At 42.2% G+C, this 18,780-nt stretch overlaps 1 long non-coding RNA gene across 1 annotated transcript in view; it reads left to right on the top strand.

Annotated features, from left to right (window-relative positions):
* LOC118479559 overlaps nt 1–5,580 on the top strand; it is a 25,127-nt gene extending 19,547 nt beyond the window's left edge. Inside the window, exon 2 of the long non-coding RNA XR_004859723.1 lies at nt 5,312–5,580. This is a non-coding gene — a long non-coding RNA (uncharacterized LOC118479559). The remainder of the gene's footprint in view (nt 1–5,311) is intronic.
* Nucleotides 5,581–18,780: the final 13,200 nt, after the last annotated feature.

Consider the following 18,780-nt stretch of genomic DNA (forward strand, 5'->3'; position numbering starts at 1 on the left):
CTTGATGCGTGTTAGTGTATATATGTTTTTAGATATATATTTAAGCCCTTTTTACACTTTTAGCCAAGTTTTAAATTTATAAAACACGATATTTACTAACACTAAACACACATATGGGCAAGTGCACCCATCGTGGACGTAGTATAGTGTTGGTAAGATACCGAGGTCGTCCAAGGACACAAGAGCTTTTAATACCGGTTTATCCTCAACGTCTAATCAAATCAAAAAGGTTAGAAAAATGTTTTAAACTAAGAAAAATAAAAACTAACTAAATGCTGAAAATAAAAATAAAATAAAAACAGATAGACAAGATGAATCACTTGGATCCGACACGTGTATTAGTATAACCTTTGATTATTTTCGCACTTTTGCACTTGTTTAAGAGATTATCTTAGTTATTGTAGTAGGCCCCTCTTTTGAAGGCGACGTTACCCTCAACCCAGTAGTTTGAGTCAGCAAGGATACAATCCTAAAGGGTCGGATTATTGAAAGATAATGAATTAAGTTATTAATGCAAATTGTGGTAGGCCCCGCTTCTGGCGGTGACGTTACCCTCGGCTAAGTAGTCTGAGTCAGCAGGGATACAGTCCTAAATAGCCGGGTTATAGTATTAATAGTAGTTAACTTATGAGGGGGTCAAAGAGTTTGGATCCCCGCCATCCAATACATATGGGCATTGAAGGAGATCCTACTAAATTTGACCCAGGTCCCAAGCAGGACCTCTAAACGCTGAACAAGGGCAAGACCCTTACCAAACCGTTCCCTTAACCCCCGACCAGGTAGCCAACATACCTCCATATAGACCGTGGAGATATGAATGGTGAAAATCTTTTATTTTATATAGACAGTAAAATAACGCCAAGACACCACGGACAAACGATAAGGAAAGATCACCTTCAACATAAGTAACTAGTTATTAAAGTCATTAATACAAAACCAAATAAAAAGTGCAAAAGATTAAAAATAAAAAGTATTATACTAAACACTTGTCTTCACCAAGTGATGTAAGAGACTTAGGCAAACATGGCCTTGATTGTCAAGAACTCTTACGATCAATCTTGGATCCCGAGACGACTCACACACTCTACGATGGACAATGGATGATGGTGGTGGATGATGGTGTTATGGTGGTGGTGGGTGGTGGATGAGGTGTGAGAGAGGTGGTGTGCCAAGGGATGAGAGAGAATGAATCCAAGCTCCTCTATTTATAGGCAGAACAGAAGGCTGGACACGGCCCCGTGTCCGCTGGACACGGCCCCGTGCCCGCCTGACACTCTCTCTCTTCATTAATTGTAATTGCGAATTACAATTAATGCGCCTGCTGTACTTTCACCACGCCCCCGTGCTCGCTGGACACGGCCCCGTGGTGGGCAATGGAAGCTTCTACTGGTTTGTCTTTTCTGCTGCTTCCTGGGCACGCCCCCGTGTTCGCTGGACACGGGGCGTGTTCAGACTCTGTTTCCTTCTTTTTGCCTTGGGAGGTGCCGTTGAGGGTCCGGGCAGTCCACTTTTGTTCCTTTTCTTGTATTTATGGTAGAATTAGTGGTCTTTTTGCTTCTTTTGTGATTTTGAGCTCATTTCATCCTGAAAATACAAAAGGAAGACAAAAACACTCTTTTTCCAACATTAGTACTTAAAAAGGGTTAGTTTTATGCCTTAATTGATGTGTTTTATATGTTGCATTTTACACACATCACCCGACCAAGCGGTATTTTAGATACCGTAACCCAAGCCCGTATAACGGAAAATAAGTTAAAAGTATTTACCTTTGCAAGTATAATTCCTTAAATTGAAATAAATTGCAGATAGCTTTTACTGGTCCCCTAATCTGGAACAAAGGTTTAATTTAACCTATTAGAATCCTAACGGGTCTTTAATTTAGCCGCAGCTTAGACCGGTCAGTTTCAAAGTATAGTTACGGTTTAATCGTGTGAAAGGCGAAAACCGTGAATGGAATGTGATTTTGACCCAACAAGTTTGAAGACTTGTTTTATATGGGTATGATAATCATACTCTGGATTTTGGGGTCAAAACAATACGGTTTGACCCGTTTCGGCTAATTTATGTAAACTAGTTACATAAGCCGAACCGTGCGCGCAAAAGGCGCAACGGGTAACCGTAAGAGTCCTACACTGTTTTCCTAAGTCAACATGCTTTAAAGAGGTTGTGGTATCAGTAGGATACCTTCCATAATGCCCGTAACGAGTTTAAGTTGATATTATGCCCCTCAGGGGTATTTCAGTCTTTTTAAAGATTATAAAAGGGGTTTATGAGTTCTACAGGAAATCTGAGTTTCTCGAACAGTTTATAAAGTCTAAAATACTTTATTTATTATTTAAAATCAGTAGCAACTGGAATCGGGTCAAAAGACCTTGTAGAACTCAAGTTATGGCCGAAAAGGGTATATTCGGTATTTACCGAACCGTTGCCATAACCGCAGGTTATGAGCAGGTTAAAAATAATTAAAAATCTTTAAAAATCCCAAAATATTATTTTACATCAGTGAGTAAAAGGTTTGGTGTCGAAATCCGGGTTTAGATAGGCGTTATGCTAATTGCGCTATTTAATTACTAAAGTTTCGTAATTTGCGCTATTTAGCATAACTCCTATTCTGGACCTTGGATTGACATGAAATTTTAGGGACATGCTTAGAAATCAGTAACTAAGGTTATGATTCTTTCACATGTCCGAAATTCTCGTTTTAAATTAAAAAGGGCGTTACGGTCAACTTTTAAGCATTTAACGGAAATGTGTAAAAGACTCGGACAAACAACGAACCGGTCCCAGAGGGTTATACCATCATGTAACCTGGTCCTAATAGAGTCCTAAGGCATATCTAAATCAAACTTTAACGGGTCAGAACTGAAGTCAATGCAAAAGTCAAACTTTTGCGACTTTCGGCTCCGAACCGGGTCTAAACGGAAAATGGTCGGATCAAACAAGCTTAGATTAGTTTATATACTTATTATCATGTTTTATGAGTGTTCAAACAGGTTACATATCATCTACATTACAGATTATGCAAGAAATCGCAAAATGACACTTCTGTTGACTTTTTCTAAGCACGTTTGACTCGATATTTGATCTAGTTAGAGTGGGAATCAGAGGGTGCCCTTTTAGGGGTTTAATGCCCATATGATTGCCATCATATTACTATCTTTGATTCGACAAATCACTGGATCATTCGTGATTTATCGCAAAGTCAATCGTTAATTACGACGGATTGACTTTTAGGCTAAAACTATGGAAAAACGAAACCACAAAGGGTTAGGCAACTTACAAAAGCTTGGTGCACGACTAAGAATGATAGAGGAATGCTTGAGGGCTCCAAGAATGATCAGAAGGCAGGTTTTGAGGTGTGATTCAATTGTGCACAATGCATTGGCTTTTATAGTGAGATATTGAGCTTAGGATCATCACAACTCACCCTACATTGAGTCATGGATGATCAGCAGGTGGCCCTTGGTGCTAGGGGGCAAGTAGAGGGCGCCCATGCTTCAATTAATGCTCACAAGTTCGTTCACAAGCTAAATCATTGAATCTGTCCAAAGTTTCTGCATCTGGGACTCGTACGCGGCCCGCATTAGGATCATGCAACATGGACGCGGGCCGCCTGGATCTTCATGTCAGGAAACGTATCTACAGGTGGCTCGTGGCCCGCATTGATTTGCTTGTTTCACTCAGGCGGGCCGCCTGAGGCCTGAATTTCAAGATTTTCAAATCTTTTGTAATGATTAACTTGACCTTTCGGTTTCGAAGGGGTAACTTTGCGATTTGGCCCTTGATTATTTGCCGTTAAGGGCCTCGTGCCTTTTACCCGCACTGTTAAGTCCCCGGTTAGTTTAATTACTATCCGAAAAGCCTTAACTTTTATTGTTGACGCTTTTAACCCCTCTCATACGAATTTGATCATAACTTTCTCGTATTAAAACGGAACTTCGCGAAATTTATATAATATATTCTAGTGAGTATTTTTTACTGTTACAAAGCCTCGGGTTCGTCAAAGGGTCACTCAGAGGTATAATTAAACATGTTGACACAGTTAACCCCTGTAGCTTGTAATCTCTCACTTTCTTCCGCGTTTCGCTCCGTACGATCCATGATTTATTCGTTTGAAGGTACGAGCATCGTTTAGGGTTACTATACAGTATATTTACCTTTTGTTGACATTTATAACCCTCGAATTTACATACTTTCAAGGTTTGTCAACTTTAGTCCTTTATTTAATATTTAATGCCACGTGTAAACTCATGACACGTGTTAACACATTATTGGACACAAAATTTCGAGGTGTTACATTTAAGTTACGTAATTGTTATTGCAATACGAAATGCTAAAACGTAACTTATGTGATATTTCAGAAAATACTCTTACACGTACATTTTTGGTAAAATATTATTTTGGAAATTTATGAAGTAAAATATAATATTTTTGGAAAAAATATATATATATTGAATTAAGATGTTTTAGACAAGTAATTTAAATATATTTTTCTAAGTGGGACTTAAAATATATATTTTTCGGAATTACAAATGTACATGTATAAATACCCCCATCCTTGGGAAGGAAATACACATGTAAAATACTTGATAAGTGTGGATACGATATAGTTTCCTAACTATTATTCCTAAAAACAAAATTTAAGTTAAAATAATTTTTATTATTTTAACAAAAAGTCACAAACTTGGTATAATATCAAAGTAACGCAACTCAAAACATTAAACCCTAAACCAAGGCACGACCCGTTCGTCTAATAGACATTAGTACGTTGTAGGTTGCCGGGTAGCTGATCAAGTTTGAGATTGACGTTACGATACAGGAGACGCACTTCAGTGAGTTCACGTCCCCCTTTTCTCTTAACTCTTTTCAGTTTTATACTTCGGGGGTGAAATACATGCTACAATTATTACAGACATTTATTTACATGGTATGGTTAGCTTAGGGAGGGTTTTTACTACGCGATCATGTGAGTGATGGGCACGACACTTAAGGCCATTAATCCTCATTGTAGGACCAAAGGACATGGTTGATAGATCTATCTGGGTGTAGCGAGCCCACACCCGTGAGGCCGGGGCGGCCTATAGTGGTGACTATGTCTTCATACCGGAGACAAATTTGCTAGGTTTGAGTCTTCCTGCACCAGTTCACACATACCATTGGCTTTGCAACCCATTGGTGATCAGTTTTTTTCCTTAATTGCTACATACTAGGGATTTTCATACTTACAGACATATTTTTAAAGGTTTTACACACTTACATACACATGAACCCGCTCAACTTTTGTTGATTTTTCAAATTACATGTATTTCAGGAAATTAGTGGATCTGGCGGAGTATGCGTTGTGTCAAGGCTGCGTAGTGAATAAAGATGTCATCCGAGTCGTCGAGTTTAGGAGGTGGATCCCTTTCCTGGACGGGATGCACAATTCTAAACCTGGGTTTTTATTTATGTGCTTTTGTTGAGTCATTGTGAACTCTGTTAATCATGTCATGGTTGTAACTTACTTTATGTGTCAACACTTTCAAACAATGTCGTTATGGTATTTTTAACTTAATGAATGGATGAACATCTTGTATTTTATCATATAGTATTGTTATGATTGTTGCTATGGTATTAAGAAGTCACACCAAAATAATCCACGCTTCCGCAAAAGCCAGGGTGTGACAGCTTGGTATAAGAGCCTCGATCATAGCAAACTAGGATTCCTTCTCGAGTCTAGACTATGATCACTAGGGCTCTCACGAAAACATTTTCACATTGCATACACTAAACATCCAGATCTAGGGTACAAACATTTTTACAAACAAAAGACACAAATGCACTTTTCAAAATTTGTATTTCAGTCTTAGAGACTGAGGGAGTTTAGCCTTAGAGGCTAGGGAGGTTCAGTCTTAGAGACTGAGGGGTTCAATCTTATAGATTGGGGAGGTTTAGTCTTAGAGGCTGGGAGATTGGTCTTAGAGACTAGGGGGTTAGTTTGAGAGACTAGGGAGTTCAGTCTGAGAGGCTGTGAGTGGTAGTCTAGGGAGACTAGGAGGATTACTTGCTTGCATTATTGTGAGTTACATGTTAATTTGATTTCATGTTGATATATGTGCATATGTGTGGTTGTGTTACAGAAACTATGGTTTCTTATTCCGATACGGGAGTATCAGACACGTTGGATCCCATGGCGGTTGTATCAGACGATGAGATGCCATCCGAGGGAGAGGTTTACACGTCAGACACTACTAGCACGGATGAGGATGACTTCCAGCCGTTTGCTCTTCCTGATTTTGGGGATGATATTCCTATTGCTGATGGTCCTTTCGGCGGGGACCTACCTCTCATTGAGGTCCCTGCTCATCTACCGCTCCCCGCAGTTCCTCTCGAGGATCTGCCGCATGATGAGTTTGCTGATGATGACATCGACTTATTCATAGAGGGTCTCCCGGAGGGTGACCAGGATGGTGTGGCCCTTATGGATGCCGATGTCCCTCTTGCTGATCCCGTTGTCGACCCTATCGTTCCCTTGGCTGAGATTCCTGCTGATGTGCACATTGTTGATCCTGTTGTTCCAGTCGGGGCTCCTATCGAGGAGGCTCCTTTTGATTTGTTTGGTCCTTACTCATTCGAGTCTGTAGCGTCCGCTTCACTGCACGCCCAGGGCGTACAGCTCTATTCCTCTGACTCCGACTCAGACATGGCGATGTCTGTTGCGCCCCTCGTTCCCCACGACGTTGACCCAGATCCGAAGGTCGAGTTTTTGCCTGATGAGCCTGCTCTAGTTGGTCCGGAGCCGGTCGTTGCTCATGACCCCATTGATGCCCCAGCTGTTGCACATTTGCCAGACCCTTTACCTGAGCCTGATCACGTCGCTATATCAGACGTAGCACCACCCGTCATTGTTGCGCCCGCCGTTGTACCACCGATTCCCGATGTTCCTGTTATTGATGCACCCATTATTGCACCGGTAGTGCCTGTTTCGGCCCCTGTGCATGCTGACCATGCACCGTTTGTCGCTCACATTGAGATTCCATTGTTCCACCCACACACCTCTGACGTCCATCACACTGATCTTCCCATCACATTCCTCCAGGACATTCCGCCACCTCGTCCTGGGGAGGGTTCATCGAGGCAGCCACCTGTTTTTGTTCCACCTGTATCGTCATCTGTTCCGTTCATGTCCCAGTTCCCTCATACTACACCATCTTTTATACCTTTGGGCGAGCCGTTTCTGTGGGCTTCGCCAAATGTTATGCCGTTATCAGACCCGTACCACCCTTTTCATGTGGGGTACACGACAGAGGACATACTCATCTCCCTTCAGCTACAGCAGGACGCACTTAGTCGTCACATTCAGGAGTTAGAGAGGACACCACGTCCTCCATGTCACTGTCAGACTCCTTTTGCCGCACCACACACTCCCCTTCCGTTTCCCCTGATTCGGATGTTCGTTTCCTTACATCTGAGCAGTAGATTGCCTATTTGCTGCGCGTCATTCATGCCCTAGAGGAGGATAGGGTGCACATGCGTCGGTTGCTTTTCTCTTATCTTCCTCTTCCTCCTCCGCCATCAGCATAAATATTTTTGGTTTGATGCAAGTAGATCATTTTGGTGAGAAAGTCGCAATTGGGCTAGCATACGAAGACTTTTGGAAGACCACACTTTTATATATGATCTGTGTAGATTAACTTGTATTTTGAGGGTGATGTAACCCTATGATCTTATTTTGGATATACGATGTGCTGTAAAACTATATTGCGGTCGTGATTAATGAAAGCTCAATGGCAACGTTCTCACTATATGATTTATTGAATTATTTGTTTTATATTATAACATGGGATATTATGTGGTTGATGGATGTTACTATATATGCATATTTATTATACTTATTATGACCTGACCAACATGATCATCTTTTAGAAGATGCCGCCACGACGAGACGCGCGCATGCCCACTATTGAGGCAGAACTCCAGGGGATAATTGCCGCAGCTATAACACAGTATGCGGCCTCCCAAGTAGAAACAAGCGGGAATATCTTGAACAACAACGACAATAACAATCCACCCAATGGTAATGTTAAGTCGCTTGAGACATATTACGGTACATTTGGATATTTCTAGCACATCCGCTAATACCATCTGTAAATTCTAACGTATGTGCAGGGTGCACCTACAAACAATTCCTTGACTGTAAGTCCGTAAATTTCGACGGCACGGAGGTGCTATTGCATTCGTCAGGTGGGCAGAAAAGACAGATTTTGTCCTAAGGATGAGCAAGTGTACTCCTGAGCAACAAGTTACCTACATCTCAGGGCTGTTTCTTGATGGTGCCCTATCGTGGTGGAATCTGCAAGTGCAAACCTTGGGAGAAGCGGCGGCATATGCGTTAACGTGGAATGAGCTGAATGAGCTCATGAGGAAGAAGTATTGTTCGCGAGCTAAAATACAGAAGCTAGAAACTGAGTTCTGGCACCTAAAAATGGAAGGTCCTAAAATTGCAGAATATGTTCAGAGGTTTCATGATTTGTCCCTTGTGGTGTCGTACATGGTCACGCCCGAATTTAAACGCATTGAGCGCTTCATCTGGGGATTGGCACCCCAGATCATGAGCATGGTAACTACGTCCAAGCCCTCAACGATTACTGAAGCCATCGATCTCAGTGTGGCACTTACTGAGGAAGCCATTAGATTGAACAAGTTTTCAATTTCTGAACCGAAGAAGAAGGAGACTCATGTGGAGTCGTCTGGTGACAACAAACGGAAATTTTCCAACTTCAAGCAAGGTACCGGCAGTGCCAGCAAGAAAAGAGATACAAATCCGCCAGCTGAAGTAAAGACTGGCAGTGAAAACAAAGGGAAAGGTTACATGGGCACTTTGCCCAAGTGTGAGGTATGCCAGCGCCATCATTCCGGCCAGTGCAGATTGAGGAAATGCGAGTCATGTGGGAAGAATAGCCGCTCGAAGGATACATGTTGGGCCAAAACTGGTGCTGGGCGTGGTGGTAATTGAGGCTATGGGAATGGTAATGGAAACCGCCAACAGGGAGGAAATGGCGGAAATGGAAACCGTGGAAATTTTGCGAACCAAGCTGGGAGTTGAAATCGCAACCAAAACAACGCTCAAGGTGGAAATGGAAATGGTAATGGTCGGGGACCGGGATGTTTCAATTGTGGAGACGTTGGGCACTTTAAGAGGGAATGCCCAAAACTGAATCAAGCTCGTGGGAGGGTATTCAACATTGGAGCAAGGGAGGCGCGCCAGGATCCAAACGTTGTCACTGGTACGTTCCCTATAAACCAACGCTTTGCATCTGTTCTGTTTGATACCGGTGCCGACTATAGCTTTGTATCGTTAGAATTTAAGAATATGCTTGGGTTAACTGCTAGTAAATTAGATGTTCCATACTCGATTGAACTGGCTAATGGAAAGCTAGTTGAAACCAATGAAGTCATCAGAGGATGCGTAATTGAGCTGGGAGAACGCGAGTTTACACTAGATCTACTACCAGTCGAGTTGGGAAGCTTTGACGTGGTGGTAGGGATGGATTGGTTATCGAGCAATAAAGCTGTGATTGTTTGTCACGAGAAGACCATTCGCATCCCAATGGCGGATGGAGAAACGATCGAAGTACACGGAGAAAAGCGCGATACGCCTCTGAGGATCATTAGCTGTCTCAAAGCTCAAAAGTGTTTGAGGAAGGGATGTGTTGCCTTCTTGGCACATGTCGTAGGTAAAGAAGCCGCTGAGCCAAAGATAGAAGACATTCCAGTCATAAAAGAATATCCTGAAGTCTTTCCAGAAGACTTGCCAGGATTACCGCCACAAAGACAAGTCGAGTTCCACATTGACTTAGTTCCAGGCGTCGCGCCTGTGGCTAAGGCACCCTACCGACTTGGGCCTTCGGAGATGCAGGAGTTGTCAACGCAACTCCAGGAGCTGTTAGACAAAGGATTTATCAGGCCAAGCTTCTCACCTTGGGGAGCTTCAGTTTTGTTTGTCAAGAAGAAAGATGGTAGTTTTCGCATGTGTATCGACTACCGGGAACTGAACAAGTTGACAATCAAGAATAGATATCCTTTGCCAAGAATTGATGACCTATTCGATCAGTTGCAAGGTTCAAGTTTCTATTCAAAGATCGATCTACGATCAGGTTATCACCAGTTAAGGATACAAGAGGAAAGTATTCCCAAGACTGCTTTTAGAACTCGATATGGACATTACGAGTTTCTGGTGATGCCGTTTGGGTTGACAAACGCGCCAGCCGTTTTTATGGATTTGATGAATAGAGTTTGTAAGCCGTACCTCGACAAGTTTGTGATTGTGTTCATCGATGACATTTTGATCTACTCGAAGATGAAGGATGAGCACGAACAGCATTTAAGAGCTATTTTGGAGCTACTTAAAAAGGAAAAGTTGTACGCAAAATTCTCGAAGTGCGAGTTCTGGTTACGCGAAGTCCAGTTTCTTGGACATGTGGTTAATGGAAATGGAATCCATGTGGATCTCACAAAGATCGAAGTGATAAAGAACTGGGAGACTCCAAAGACGCCAACCGAGATTCGAGAGTTCTTAGGTTTGGCTGGTTATTATCGAAGGTTCATCGAGGATTTCTCGAAAATCGCTCAACTTTTGACCTCCCTCACGCAGAAAGACAAGAAGTTTGATTGGGGAGACAAACAAGAAGAAGCGTTTCAGTTGTTGAAGAACAAACTTTGCGACACACCAATCTTATCACTATCCGAAGGCACGGACGACTTCGTGGTATATTGCGACGCCTTGCGTCAGGGTTTAGGCTGCGTGCTAATGCAGCGTCAGAAGGTTATAGCATACGCTTCTCGCTAATTGAAGGTTCACGAGAAAAACTACACCACGCATGACTTGGAGTTAGGCGCGGTGGTATTTTCATTGAAGATCTGGCGACATTACTTATATGGCACGCGTTGCACAATTTACACAGATCACAAGAGCCTACAGCATATTTTCGATCAAAAAGAGCTTAACATGAGGAAAAGACGCTGGGTTGAACTATTGAACGACTACGACTGTGAAATCAAGTATCGTCCAGGGAAGGCAAATGTGGTCGCCGATGTCCTAAGTCGGAAAGAAAGAATCAAGCCCATAAGGGTTAGGGCTCTAGAAATGATTGTCCAGACATACCTCTCACTGCGCATTCGTGCAGCGTAGAGAGAAGCTCTTAAAGAAAGGAATATTGAGGATGAGAATCTCCGTGGGATGGAGAAGCAGTTGGTACCAAACGAGGAAGGAACTTTATGCTTTATGAAACGAATTTGGGTTCCTTTGTTTGGTGGATTGAGAAAGGTTATCTTCGACGAGGCTCACAAGTCACGGTACTCGATTCATCCAGGAGCGGATAAGATGTACTAAGATCTTAAGGATTTCTATTGGTGGCCAAGGATGAAAGGCGATGTTGCGATATATGTGGGCAAATGTTTAACTTGCGCCAAAGTGAAAGCCGAGTACCAGAAGCCTTGAGGTCTTCTGCAGCAACCAGAAATACCCAAATGGAAATGGGAACAGATTTCAATGGACTTCATAACGAAATTGCCAAGGACGGCTAAGGGCCACGATACGATTTGGGTGATAGACTGATAGTAGACCGTTGAACGAAATCTGCGCACTTTTTACCAATTAGGGAGAAAGACAACACGAGCAAACTTGCCGAGATATACCTGAGAGAGATTGTTGCACGTCATGGAGTGCCTCTCTCAATCATCTCTGATAGAGACGGAAGATTCGTGTCAAGGATTTGGCAATCCTTTCAAGAAGCATTTGGTTCTCAGTTAAATTTGAGTATTGCCTTTCACCCGCAAACAGATGGACAGAGCGAACGAACAATTCAGACATTAGAAGACATGTTGCGAGCTTGCGTAATGGATTTAGGTGGAAGTTGGGACACTCACCTACCATTGGTTGAATTTTCATACAATAACAGTTACCATGCAAGTATTCAAGCTGCACCGTTCGAAGCTCTCTACGGGCGTAAGTGTCGATCACTGGTTTGTTGGGCCGACGCGGGAGATAGACAGTTAGTTGGTCCGGATGTGGTTCAAGAAACAACAGACAAGATTTTCCAGATCCGGGAACGCATCAAAGCGGCTCGTGATTGTCAAAAGTGTTATGCGGACCGAAAAAGGAAACCTCTGGAATTTGAGGTAGGAGATATGGTTTTACTGAAGGTTTCACCCTGGAAGGGTGTGGCACGCTTTGGGAAGCGTGGGAAGTTGAATCCGCGTTACATTGGCCCATTCAGAATTCTGCAAAGGATTGGGCTTGTAGCATACAAGTTGGACCTACCTACTGAACTTAATGGCGTTCATGATACATTCCATGTATCAAACCTGAAAAGAGTCCAACACAAGAAACAGTAGTCATTCCTGCTGACGAAGTTCATATCGACGAGACGCTCCACTTTATTGAAGAACCAGTTGAGGTCACTGATTGGAAAGTTAACAAAACACGCAGGAGTAATGTCAAGCTCGTCAAAGTTCGATGGAATGCAAGACACGGCCCAGAATTCCCGTGGGAACGTGAGGATCGTATGAAAGAGAAATACCCACATTTGTTCCCCAAGACCTATGCATCCAGAAGCAGAACCTAAAATTTCGGGACGAAATTTTCTTAACGGGGGGAGAATGCGACAACCCTCACAATTACAGGTATCCGTACACTTAATTAATATTTAATTTGTGCTCAATGATTGTGCTTGATTACAACTGTGATTAAACTGCTTTCTGATTTTTGTTACATACATATATATGCATCACATTTCATACTGTCACTCCATTTATTTCACACAAACTTTAGTGACAAACTTGATGCACAAAGCACAGTTAGCACACTGAGCGGATAACCCAGAAAACATGCTGACAATGCCAGCACCTGGACAGACAATGTTTTTTTGAGGCCAGTATGAGCCAGAGACAGGGTACTACACTTGTAGGGAGTGTAGGGAAGTGAGGACCATAAAACCACGTCACTAGGCGATAGTTATAGTGCCGGGAAGTGCCTAAAACACACTCTGAATGCAGAATTCTGCACTTAATAACAAAATTCAGCATTTAACTATGCTAGTAATGTGCAAAAACTTGACAAAATGGTCCTGTATACTTTCCAAAGTGTCGGGGATTAAAAGTGTCACAAAAAGTATTACAAAAGACACCTTACGGATTTTTTTTACTTCAAATTAGCAACCTTTATTCCACACGAAAAAGGGCAATTACAAAGCAATAGCAGGTAGTCGGGCAACAAGTTGCGCCGCCACCCCCTTTTGAATAGAAAAACCAATTCTTCTAAATACAAAGTTTGAAACCTTTAGCGACAAAGCATTGCTATTAACGACTTTTTGAACCCGATTCAAGAGTCGCACAGCGTCAGGAGCGAGACCACCAAAGGTATCAAACGCAAACGGGACAAACACATGTTGATTCTCCCGGCAGGCTTTATCATGTTTTGCCACTTTGCTCGCCTCTGCCTTGAGCACCGCTTGCCCTACGACAAAGCCCTTGTCCTTGAGCCCGACAAGGGGGGAGACTCCAGTTAGATCTACACAAGCGTGTTTCCCCCTTCCCATCCAAACACAAGGATGTCCGCCCGGCGTAAAGTGGACCTCCCCTCTAAGGGGTCAGTCAGGAAATTTACTGGAGCTTCCTTTTTGGCAGAGATCCCGGCCCGCTTAAGAACATCACATAACACATCTCTCACCCAATCATGCCGATATTTAAACCCTGATAGCTCTTTACAGTGGATCGCGTGCTCGCTGAAAGAATCCAAACACGCTTTGCGGCATACCGGACATGGCTCGTCAACTGGGAACAAAGGAATCATCAGTCGGTATCTAAGGATAGCACGGTATTCCACAGCCGAAATGTGTTGCCCCAAGCCTTCAATAGGTGCGACAGACAAAAAATCCTGAGCATGTGGGGCACGCAGACATTCAAACACAGCTCTTTGCCGAGGGGATAAAACAAACTTCTCTTCAAACCTCTTGACAATTTCGCCATATAAGGCATTCGCCATAATTTTCTGGGATTTAGGAGGGGCGGTGTCTTTAATGTAGAAACCGCCAATATCAAGGTCGGGAAGAGAACTATGCAAAAGGTCCAACGCACTCATGTAATCGCAGTCTAAAACATCCCCACCACATTCTCGGAGTATGTGGTCTTGTAAACCCCAAGATTGGGCCCTTGAAGCCACGAAAGCATATGTAGAGGCATCCTCGGCCGTACAAATCCCTAAGCCTCCGAACCGGGTCGAGAGAGAAGCCAACCTCCACTGGAGATCACCAAAAAAGGCACCCCCACAAACAACAATATCCTCTAATGCTCCCCGGAGGCCTTCATAAAAAACAGAGACAGCTCCCCCGACCAAAGAAGGTTGACACGTTCGAAGACCAAACAGTAATTTAGCAACACTCATACAAGAACGAAGCAAGAGGAGCTCGCTCTGAGGGTCCCGTAGGCGTTTAAGGCACCTCATCAGCTCGACTGCACAGTTTGGTCTTTTAAGAGCCATACCACTAATAAACTCTGCATCACGACTAACGGCACCTCCCAGGAGTTTCACACCCAGCACCGGCCTCCCAATCCCCCGAGGGAATAAGCCCTCCTGAACCTTTACACCATTGCAGGTTGGCCAGAAAACTTCAGTTTTCTTTATATTAAGTTGAAGCCCTAAGGAATGACCCTCAGCTCTGATGATATCTAAAGCATTAGCCACTTGGGTGGCATCTCCAATAAGTGTTCCATCATCGTACCAGGCGTGAAATAGAAGTTTGCAATGATCCCTTATTCGGTGAACAAGGGGGTGTAGAACAAGGGCAAAAAGGAGGGGCCCCAAGGGGTCCCCCTGCTGAACGCCAGTAGAAGACCAAATATACTCATCCCCACATATAATCTAGCTGGTTGACCATATAAAAAATCGACCCACGTAGAAATAGAAGGACACCTTTTCCTGACCTCGTACAGTAGGGCTGTCCTATCAACCAAATTCAAAGCGTTCGAAAAATCGACAGTAAGCATAGCAAGAGACCCATCTTGGTGGTACTCATTAAGGAACCTGTTCGCACTATGAAGAACGACCTCTGCCCCACACGGAATCCCTACCCCAAACTGGAAATCGCCAAGGTATTTGGCCATCTCATTCCCAACACCTTTCATGGCCACCTTGGAGATCACCCTCCTCCAAATCGACCCAACAGCGATAGGCCTAATCCCATTATCCGGTTTGTGAAGAGGTGTAAGAGGAGCAGAAGCAACAAACTCCGCCAGACTCCTCGGGCACCTCCCCCTCCAAGCACAAATTAACCATAGCTGAAGTAGCCCTAAGCAGGCTATCAGCAATCACAGACCCCTCCCCACAAAAAGCATCTAAAAGATGTTGGGCCCTTAAGCCATCTCTCCCGCACGACGTACCTTTGGGGAACGATTTAATACACCGAGCACACAATCGGACTCCACCACAAGAGGAGACTCAGAAGGCAAGGAGGCAGGCATGGAAGGAGGGGGCATACATGGGTGCTTAGCCACTAAAGCCTCCAGAGTATTCTTATTGAGAGGGGCGACCCCCGAGGAGCATAAAACCTTAACCGCTGCAGTGAAATGACCACCAGCAATCTTACGTAAACATTGTTTCACATTGGTCCCCCCACACTCATTATCATCCTCAGTGCCATTTTTTATTCCATCTGTAACCCCCCTCGCGGGTTGATCAAACAACGATTGGACAAGAGTGGCAAAACCCTCACGATCACCCCACTGAGCCAAAGACCGTTGGATGCTAAGGCATTGTCCCGTCTTCCTATTGCCCGACCTCTTTTCCTGACGACCAACAGGCTTGAACACCCGCAAGGTGCAACGTGGTAATATCAAAAGTCGAACCCATGCCTCAACAGAATCAGGCATAGCAACCACCTTGTCCAAAGCCGTAGTTAAGACTATGGCAAATGCCATACGACAACTAAGGGGGATACTCTTAACAGTCTTGATGGGGAGAGAGAAAACACGGTCAAGCAAAGCAATATCTACACCCAACTCTTCCGACGAGGTATCAACGTTTTCAACACCGGGTCTAGTGATGCCAACAATAAAACCCTGTTCATCTCTCTCACCTGGCACAAACCGAATAACGTTATCCTCATGGTGGCACGCCCGACTGAAAGCATGCGGGCACATACACTCACCACATAACCATTGTCCGGACACCCTCAAAGCTTCACAAACAGAGGTAAAAATATTAAGATCGTCAGCAATTGCACATCTCAAAGCACTTTAACAGGACAGTATCAAACCAAACAACCGGACATTACCCGGAACACCAAAATAATGCTAGAAGCATTGTTTTTCTATTTCTGAGCTAGTTAGGGTCCCCGAACACCCTAACACACAATATATTGCATAAACACACATAAACCACTAACTAAATTACTTAATATCTAACTAACTAAGTTAACCACCATTGAAACTCAACTAAACCAACCCCCCCCCCATAACCGGTTGTGAAGTGGGACCCCAGCACTTGATTTTCTTGATTAGTATAATGGATTTGTATGTACTTATGGGGGTAATTAGACCTAATGGACAAAGAAGTGTTGGAGGACCATTACTTAAAGACCTTAAGACATAGCCATTTCTCATTCACAAACACACCAACACTTCAAACACTCTCTCCCTCTCCTCTATCTCTGTCGTGAGCCACCACCATCATCACCATCATCATCCAATCACTTTCAACCATTCTAAGAGCATCCATAGGTGTTAAAGTGCAAACAACTAAGCTCGGTGTGTTCGGAAGCTCAAGGACCTCTCTTATCTTCTTTTAACCACCACATTTCGTCACTTGAAATCCTCTAGCCTTGAGCTAGTGGTAAGTCTCTTGAATCTTCATCCACTTCATGTTTTTGATGGTTAATAGTTAAAGTATGATGAAATCTCAAGAAACACTAAAGACCATAAACAAAGTCTTGAACATAAACTAACTTGGTGATGAAGTATTGTTAAAATGATTAAGAAATCATGATATTCATGTGTGGTGATGCTTGTTGGTTATTGTTTACTCATGTAGTTGATATGGATCATCATATGGTCTTGCTAGATCATGATTAAAAACATGGTCTAGCAAGATGAGAAAGTAAAAATGTTGTAGGATGATGGAATCATCCACACATAAACTATGAACTTGAATGAATGAATGTTTACTTGAAAAATAAAGATTAAAGTAGGTAGGTTATAATCATGTAGATCTAAAGATTCATGAGTGGTTTTTCGAAAGAATCAAGTGAAAAATATAAGTTTCATTAAAGCTTGGATCCTACATAAACTAATCACATTTTTGGTGGATAAACAAGTGTAGAAACACTTGTATGACAAGAAAATTTCATGAAGAAATATTTTTAGAAAATAAGTTTGGAAGTTGTAAACACTTAAACTCTTTAAAAATAAAGTTTTTAAATAACTAATCACATTTTAAAAGATAACAAGACTTACTAAGTATGCTAGTAAGTTACTACCTATTTTTATAAAGTTTCAAGTTCATGAGTTTATAGTTTATGCTTGTTTTTGGCAAGTTTGGTAAGTAGAGGTTGTATGTTGTTGATTGAGAATTGTTTGAATGAATTTTTGAAAAGAAAATGATATGCTAGTAAGCATGGACACCTCCATTTACAAAGGAAACTCTGGCGAAATTTTTCTAAAATTCCAACACTTAGAAAATATTTTTCTAGCAAGTGTTTACAAACATATTTTAACCTTGTTTTCAAAATAAACTTCGCCATGATTTTTATTACAAAAATACCAAGTGCCGGAGGTTGATTTTCGTAAATAAAATTTGATAAATATATATTTAGAATATATATTTTATACTAAAACTCTTGTGTGATTATTTGTTTATTTTGTGAACTAGTTATATTATTTTTAGGATAAAATAACGTAACTTATGAATACCATGAAATTACGACTCCAAAATAATACCAAAACTCTCACGAAATAAATATTTAAGTCAAGCAATTGTTATTGCAATACGAAACGCTAAAACGTAACTTATGTGATATTTCAGAAAATACTCTTACACATACATTTTTGGTAAAATATTATTTTGGAAATTTATGAAGTAAAATATAATATCTTTGGGAAAAATATATATATTTTGAATTAAGATGTTTTAGACAAGTAATCTAAATATATTTTTCTAAGTGAGACTTAAAATATATATTTTTCGGAATTACAAATGTACATGTGTAAATACCCCCATCCCTGGGAAGGAAATACACATGTAAAATACTTGAGAAGTGTGGATACGAAATAGTTGCCTAACTATTATTCCTAAAAACAAAATTTAAGTTAAAATAATTATTATTATTTTAACAAAAAGTCACAAACTTGGTATAATATCAAAGTAACGCAACTCAAAACATTAAACCCTAAACCAAGGCACGACCCGTTCGTCTAATAGACATTAGTACGTTGTAGGTCGTCGGGTAGCTGATCAAGTTTGAGATTGACGTTACGATACAGGAGACGCACTTCTGTGAGTTCATGTCCCCCTTTTCTCTTAACTGTTTTCAGTTTTATACTTCGGGGGTGAAATACATGCTACAATTATTACAGACATTTATTTACATGGTATGGTTAGCTTAGGGCGGGTTTTTACTACGCGATCATGTGAGTGGTGGGCACGACACTTAAGGCCATTAATCCTCATTGTAGGACCAAAGGACATGAGTGATAGATCTATTTGGATGTAGCGAGCCCACACCCGTGAGGCCGGGGCGGCTCATAGTG

This window comes from Helianthus annuus, chromosome 1 (genome assembly GCF_002127325.2).
Source record: "Helianthus annuus cultivar XRQ/B chromosome 1, HanXRQr2.0-SUNRISE, whole genome shotgun sequence".
In the NCBI taxonomy this organism is placed as follows: Eukaryota; Viridiplantae; Streptophyta; class Magnoliopsida; order Asterales; family Asteraceae; genus Helianthus; species Helianthus annuus.